Source organism: Tamandua tetradactyla, chromosome 9 (genome assembly GCF_023851605.1).
Source record: "Tamandua tetradactyla isolate mTamTet1 chromosome 9, mTamTet1.pri, whole genome shotgun sequence".
In the NCBI taxonomy this organism is placed as follows: domain Eukaryota; kingdom Metazoa; phylum Chordata; class Mammalia; order Pilosa; family Myrmecophagidae; genus Tamandua; species Tamandua tetradactyla.
The window spans coordinates 72067109-72075373 of record NC_135335.1 but is presented as its reverse complement, the minus strand read 5'-3'; the positions used below and the strand labels follow the sequence as shown (position 1 = coordinate 72075373).

At 37.5% G+C, this 8265-nt stretch overlaps 1 non-coding gene across 1 annotated transcript; it reads right to left on the bottom strand.

Annotated features, from left to right (window-relative positions):
- Positions 1–316: 316 nt before the first annotated feature.
- Positions 317–479, bottom strand: LOC143647534 (U1 spliceosomal RNA). Its single transcript, XR_013158148.1, has one exon. It is a non-coding gene; the product is annotated as a U1 spliceosomal RNA (small nuclear RNA).
- Between the last annotated feature and the right edge of the window lie 7786 nt (positions 480–8265).

Below are 8265 nucleotides of genomic sequence, written 5' to 3'. Positions count from 1 at the left end.
AGTCCTGAGCATGGGGACCTGATTTTTTTTTTTTTTTTTTTTTGCATAGTAGTATCAAATGGAATTGAGAAAGAAGTATTTTTAGAAAGAGTGTGAGTGAACCAGGAGATACAATCTATAAGAACTGCAAGATTGACTAGTAGCCAGTGGAAGCCTGCAACATGTCAGGGTAATAATCAGCATAAACTAATGACACAGTATTCATCAATGTGGGTTTTAATTCAGAAAAAGTTATGGCATTGAAGAAAAGATACACACCTAGGTTATAAATACAAATGTGAGTGAGAAAAATATACAAGAAGACATTTTTTTTTGGGGGGGGGGAGCAGGCATGCAGTCCCCACTACCACAAATTATGCAGTTGAGTTTCCCACATGTTGTGAAATCGCAGGGGTCAGCATGCCCGCAGTGCAATGGACAAGCCTCGCCCTGGGAAAACCACCTTCGTGATCATGGTGTCTCCCCTGCCAGGTAAGTATGTCAAGAAGACATTTTTAAAACATAAAGGAAATGAAGTTTAGCAAAATATAAGAAGGCTTGATTTCCCTATGTTCTTTTTTAAGTATTTTGTTTAAACTCTTTAATCTCATAGCGCTCATTCCACCTGCAGTGTGAAATTGTCTGGAGTAGTATAAGTTCTATCACTGCACATGTAATAGCTTGACCTTTTGGTTTTGGTCTACTTTCCAAACTGCCTGTGCCTTTTCCCTGTTATACTTCTACCCCCTATGCAGAATTTAAAGGTACATTTGATAAGGTCTCAATATGTATGTCTTTTGTGTAGTTTCATGGTGTGAAAATCCATTGCTCTTAATAGTTTTACTTCCTGGGGTAGTTCTACTTTTTCTCCTTCAAATACATTGACCCTTGGTCTTTAGAGCATAAAGAACAAAAATAATATACCAGCTATAAATATATTCAGACAAACCATGCTGCTTATTTTCAGGCAGAGCATGCTATTCTATTCCTACTATTTCTTACTAGAAAAAAAAATAAGTGAAATAGGTCACTCTTCATTCAGAATGAAATCAGGAGGATTAGAAATTACTCAAAGTAAACCTCAGGAGGTTATTTAAAAAATCCAATCTAAAAAAAATTTTAATGGATTTGAGATCATTTAAATATAAGGCCTTGATTATTAAAAATAAACCAAGTGTTACAAATAATCTGAGCTTAGAGCCATTGAGGGATATACTTAATTTGATTAAGAAATATCAAAATCACTATGATTTGGACTACTAAGGTGGGAGGAGATAAAGCTTATTAAATTACAATAAATGGCCTTAACTGTTTTACAGAAATCAATGTTTCATTTTCAGGAAACTATAACAGAGACATTATTGAACCACTTCAGACACACGCCACTTCACTTTACCATCTTTAGAGTGACCAACTTTGCCTGCACTCAGCCCAGCCTCCTCCATAGTGACTAACTTCACCTTGGCATAAACCAAGGCCCTCTGGTCTGTGTTTTGAATTAGGTAAATTGGACTTTAACTTTGAGTTCAGATGGAGGTCAGGTGCAATATAATGGAAGCTGAGGCCAGGCTGTATGAGAAAAGGAAGTGTGCTACTCACAGGTCCCAGAGGGAGGAGTTCCATGAGGGGTCCACAGGAAGTTTGATCAGCTTGGGTGGTTCAACCAGCAGGCAGGGAACACTCAAGCATAGCAAGGGGATCTGCAGGCTTGTGATTATATTGCGCTGCAGAGGTAAAGATTAGAAGACTTCCTACAGGATTTGAGGACTGGTTAATTTAAAGCAAACATATGAGAAAAGGGAAAAAGGCTGGGGTCAAAGGGTGGTAGAGATAGTTTATAATTTAAGATAAGCTGTGCATTCTGACTTTTTTGGCTTAAATCATACAAATTTTCTTTCTTTAAAAGACCTCCAGTCACATGGATCAAGGCATACCTTGATTCTGTGGATCTTAGGGATGTGGAAAACATGATGATAGAATGGATATATCATATAACTCCAGAATAATCAACAGAAAGCAACGTTCCATAGGAGAGCCAAGAGGGCACATCATTAAGAAGGTATTGAGTGAGACCTTCCATATCAGGAAGAAGTTCAATGGCAGATCTCCTCTTCAGGGAACAGCTGATCTTAGAAGAAAAAATAAGAGAATCACAGATTTGGGCTCATTACCATCTACGGGAACAATGAAACCCCAAAGTAATAAAGACCTGATGACAGCACTTAACCAGAAGAAACCAGGAAGTTTAATTACCATAATGACTAGCAAGATTGAAGGAGCAGCTTGAGAAGATGTGATCTACAGGGAATTGTATGAGATTCAAAAGAGCATGATGTCCCTAAAGGTAAAACAGGCAACCAGTAAGGGCTGCTTGATATATATATATATATAAGTTAAAATTTCAAGAATAGAGAAGAAAGAGGCAGAAGATTCTGTCCTATAAAAAGTTATGATTTAAGGATTTCTGGGAAGATGGTGGAACAGGATGGCTGATTTCACTCCTCCTCCATGGAAAAACTAGAGAAGTGGCAGAAAAATGATCAGGACAGCAGTTCCAAGGTGTGAGTGACCTGAGAGTTTCTTCTACACTATATAGGAAGGCCCTGGTGAAAAAGCTGAGGAATTAGGATGTAGAGAATGGGGTGAAAGGGCTCAATTATAACTCTACTGGGGACAAAAAGCCATGCCCAGGAAGGTGCTGCCCCTGTAGCTAATTCTGTGCCCAGAGCCAGTAAACATGCTTTCCATGCTCGCAGAAACCATACAGCTAGTGCACATAATCTGCTGCTTCCATTTCTGTATGGAGGCCTGGAGCCCTCAGGAATGATTGGATGCTGAGATAGAGACAAAGAAATAAACCATGCCATGCCCCATGTCCCCATGGTTCTACAATCTGCACCATGCCAATGTGCCTTATGTCCCACCCCATACCCTTATCACTGTGCCCTCACCCTGCACCCCCATGCAGTCTTCAAGCCCCTGCCTAACATCCCTCTGCCCCACCCCCATGCCCCACCCTGAGCCACCAACCCTATGCTGTGCCCCATGCTTCCACGCTCTGCCCATTATCATACACCCCATGTCCCCATGCCATGCCCTGTGTCCCTGTACTCTATGCTCAATACCATGTTTAGATGGCAGGCATTTCCAAGTTTGCTGTGGACAGGGACAGCTGAAAGACCCAGTCCTATGGCCCAAGGTCATTCCAAGTGGGAGTCTGGGGGCCACAAACAGTATCTCCACTGAGTTGCACACTGTCCACCCCTGACCCTGAGGTTGGAAGCTTTCAGTGCACACCTGGACCAAATGACCTGGCTGGAGATGCACTGGATCTCCAACCAGCTCATGTAGCTGCCACAGTCTGGGAGAGGAGGGCCTGATGGGAAGAGGCAGTGCAAGACCATCATTTAATGAGAAGAAATGGAAAGTATGTTTGGTAAACTGCCTATCTGTTTATCTTCAAACAGATACTCAAGTAGAGTTGCATCCCCTGCATGAGCTCCGTGCCTTGGTTTGGCAAGGAATTACTTGACAGAACAAGTGAAAAAGAAGGCCTTCAATGCAAATGCAAACAAATACAAAACTTTAGATGACTGAGGGAGATCAACTTTCAAAGCACCCCTATAAAGATAATTAAACATCTCAAAGCCAACAAAAAATCACAAAGTATATGAAGATGTAGGCAGATATGGCCCAGCCAAACCAGCAAATTAAAACACAGAAGACACAGACTTTGGAACAACCAATCAAAGATGTTCATACAAATCTCCTAAATAAATTAATGGGTTGGCTAATGACATAAAGGATATCAAGAATACACTAAAAGAGAATAAAGAAGAATTTGAAAGAATAAATAGAAAAATAAAATATATCACAGAGATGAAAGATACTATTAAATTAAAATATAATCTGAATTCAATTAAAATTAAAAATACAGTTTTAATTTTTAATTAAAAATATACTAGAGATAACAGCAGATTTGAATAGGCAAAAGAAATAAACAAACTACAAGACAGGACAATTGATGTTTTGTTTGTTTTGTTTTAAGACAGATGATTTTTTCTTTTTTCTTTTTTTTGTTTTGCATGGGGAGACATGGGGAATCAAACTTGGTTCTCTGGCATGGCAGGCAAGAATTCTGCCTCCTGAGCCACCATGGCCTGCCAAGGACAATTGAATTTTAGTGCTCAAAAGAACAAAAGGCAAAAGAGATAGAGAATTAGAATTGAATCTCAGGGAAATGGTAGACAACATGAAATGAACACATAAAAGAATCACCAGTGTCCCAGAAGGAGAAAAGAAGGATAAAGGTCTAGGAAAATTACTTGATGAGATAATGAAGGAAAACTTCCCAACTCTTATAAAAGACAAATATGCAGATCAAAGAAGCCCAGCAAACCTCATATAGAATAAATCTAAAAAGACCCATACCAAGACACACATTAACATCTGTCAAATGTTGAATAGAATCAGAAAGTCCTGGAAGTGGCAAGAGAAATGTGACTCGCCACATAAAAGTGAAGCTATGGAAGACTGAATTTGCACTACTCAGCAGGCACCATGGAGGCAAGAAGGTGATGGTATGATATATTAATATTCTGAAAGAGAAAGACTTATACCTCAAAATTATTTGCCCAGCATCTTGTCCTTCAAAAATGAGAGAGAGATTAAAATTTTCACAGACCGATAAAGGCTGAGAGGATCTGTCAGCAAGAGACAGAACCTACAAGAAATACTATAGCTAGTCAGCTAGAAAAAAAAAAATACAGAAGAGGGAGACCTGGAGGAGGCCACAAAACTGAAGAGTACCAGTAAGGGTAACTTGAAGGATAAAAAGAAAAAGGGGCAAAATAATACATATAGATCTGATGAATGAAAACTAAAGGATAAGATGGTAGATTTAAAAATACATTTAGAGAAACAACTTTGAATGTTAATAGACTAAACTCACCATTTAAAAGATGTGGATTGGCAGAATGGGTTAAGAGATATGATCCACCTATAAGCCATTTGCAAGAGACTCATCTTAGACCCAAGAATACAAATAGAATGAAAGGGAAAGGATGAAAAAAAAAAAAAAAAAAACATGTTCCATGAAAGCTTTACAGAAAAGAAAGCAGAAGTAGTTATACTAATATCAAATAAAAGAGACTTTAAATGTAAAGATGTCATAACAGACAAGAAAGAACACTGCATATTAATAGAAGAGACAATTCATCAAAAAGAAATAACAATCGTAAATGCTTATGCTCCCAAACAAGGAGCTTCAAAGTACATGAGGCAAACATTGGTAAACTAAAGGGAGCAATAGACACTTCAACAGTATAAGAAGACTTCAGCACATCACTCTCCTCTATAGATAGAACAGCCAGACAGAGGATCAAAAAGAAATAGAGAACTTAAAAAATCTGATAAATGAATTAGATCTAACAGATATGTAAAGATTGTTACACCCCCAAACACAAGGATGTACATTTTATTCTAGTACTCATGGAATGTTCTCCAGGATAGATCATATGCTGGGACACAAAACAGGTCATCATAAATTTTAAAAGATTGAAATTATTCAAAGCACTTTCTCAGTCATAATGGAAAGAGGCTGGAAATCAATCCACCAAAGAATCAGAACTTTCACAAATATATAGTGATTAAATAGCACAGTCTTAATTAGTGTCAAAGAAGAAATTGCCAGAGCATTTGGTAAATACCTGGAGATGAATAAAAATGAGAATAAAGGGCGGGCCGCGGTGGCTCAGCGGGCAAAGTGCTTGCCTGCTATGCCGGAGGACCTCGGTTCGATTCCCGGCCCCAGCCCATGTAACAAAAATGGAGAAACAGAATACAATAAAACAAGAAAATGTTTAAAGATGTTTCCCTTTCTTCCTTCCTTCCTTCCTTCTATCCTTCCTTCCTTCTCTCTGTAAAAAAAAAAAAAAAAAAAAAAAAAAAAAAAAAAAAAAAAAAAAAAATGAGAATAAAACCTATCAGAATTTAGGGGATTTAAAAAGGCAGAGCTGAGATGGAAATGTATTGTCTTAAATGCTTATATTTAAAAAGAATAAACAGCAAAAATTGAGGACATAACTGCTCACCTAGAGGTAGTATGGAAAGAACAGCAAGCTACCCCCCCCAAAAGAAGATAAATAACAAAAATTAAAGAAGAAAGAAATGATTTAGAGAACAAAATAAAACAAAAGAAAGGTTCAATAAAACAGAAGTTTTTTTTTTTTTTGAGAAAATCAATAAAATCGATGGTGCCTTACTTAGTTAGGCTGTCAAAGAAAAAGAGTGGATGCAAATCCATAAAATCAGAAATAAAGCTAACCTGGACCCTGAACAAATAAAAAATATATATATAAGAGGATACTATGAACAACTATATGCCAACAAACTAGACAGATTAGATAAAATGGAAAAAATCATAGAAACACATGAAAAACCTAATCTGACTCAAGAAGAATTAAGAAATCTCAACAAGCCAATCACAAGTAAGAAGATTCAATCAGTCTTCAAAAATTTACCTACAAAAAAAGCCAAAGGCGAGATGGATTTGTAGGAGAATTTTGTCAAATTTTCCAAAAAGAACCATGCCCAAACTCTTCCAAAAAATTAAGAGAAAATGAATACTACCTAACACATTTTATGAAGCTAATATCACTCTAATGCCAAAATCGGGTCAAGATGCTACAAGAAAGGAAAAAATACAATGCAATCTCTCTAATGAATATAGATGCAAGAATTCTCAACAAAATACTAACCAGTCAAATCCAATGACACAGTAAAAGTATTATACACTCTGTCTAAGTGGGGTTCAGACCAGGATTGTAAGCGTGGTTCAACATAAGAAAATCAATAAATGTAGTACAGCACATTAACAAATGAAAAGGGAAAATTACATGATCATCCCAATTGATGCTGAAAAAGCATTTGAAAAAGTTTAGCATTCTTTTCTGATAAAAAGAAAAACACTTCAAAAGGTAGGAATTGAAGGAAATTTCCTCAATATGATAAAGGGCATATATGAAAATTCTGCAGCCAACAAGTAAGAGACTGAAAGCTTTCCCATTAAGATCAGGAATGTGACAAGGATACCCTTTGGCATCCCTATTATTAAACATTGTACTAGAAGTTCTAGCCAGAGCAACCAGGCAGGAAGAAGAAATAAAAGACTTACAAATATGAAAAGAAGAAATAAAACTTTCATTATTTGCAGATGACATCATTGTCATGGTCAAGTTCATGTGCCAACTTGGCCAAGTGGTGGTACCTGTCTGTCTGGTTGGTCAAGTGCTGGCCTGTCTGTTGCAATAAGGACATTTCATAAAATTAAATCATGATCACATCAGCTGTATCCACAGCTAATTCCATTTGCAGTCAGCCAAAGGGAGTGTCTTCTGTAATGAATGATGCTGAATCTAATCACTAGAAGCCTTTTAAGGAGAATTCAGAAGACAGGCTTTCTTCCAGCTTCGGCTGGTGAACCTCTCCTGTGGAATTTGTCCAGACCCTCCATTGGAATCATTGACTTCACAGCCTGGCATGTGGACTTTGGACTCTGCTTTCCCACAGTCATGTGAGATACTTTTATAAATTTTATATTTGCGAGTGTTCCCTGTTGATTCTATTTCTCTAGAGACCCCTAACTAATACATCTTGTTACCAGGAGTGGTTCTTAAGAAACAGAATCTTAAATATGGGTTTTTATGAATGGTTTTCTACTCTGATTAGACTCAAAGGCACTAAGGACTCTGATTCCCATAATCAGAATGACATTCCCAATCCATGGAGTGAGTTGGCAAAAGAGATAGTCAAAATATCACCACTCGGTTCTCCTAATGTTTCACTTATACAAAGCCAGGATCTGGGGGATAATGTTTTTGACATCTTTACAGAGTTTTGTGGAAATAAGAGGTATAAAGTTGTTGGCTGATTGTTGTTAGATACACTGGATACATTAAGGAGTGAAAGGGATGGGCTTAAGGCTTCAAACAAGAAGCTTAAGTGCCGTCTGACAGATGTAGAAGTTTCTATGAGTATCCTGAAGGAAAATCTTATTCCCTGTAGCCATAGACTTAAGATCTATGAAAATCAGACTCAGAATCTTACTGTTAGAGTAGCAACTTTACAACATAAACTGAAATCTCAATGTTGCATGGTGTCTGCCATTAAAATGAGGGCATTGATTGGAAAGGAGTGGGACCTAGAAAAATGGGATGGAGATATATGAATTGATGACAATGTTGGGGTTGAGGTTGGAACCCTAGATCATGCTGAGTCTTCTCTAGA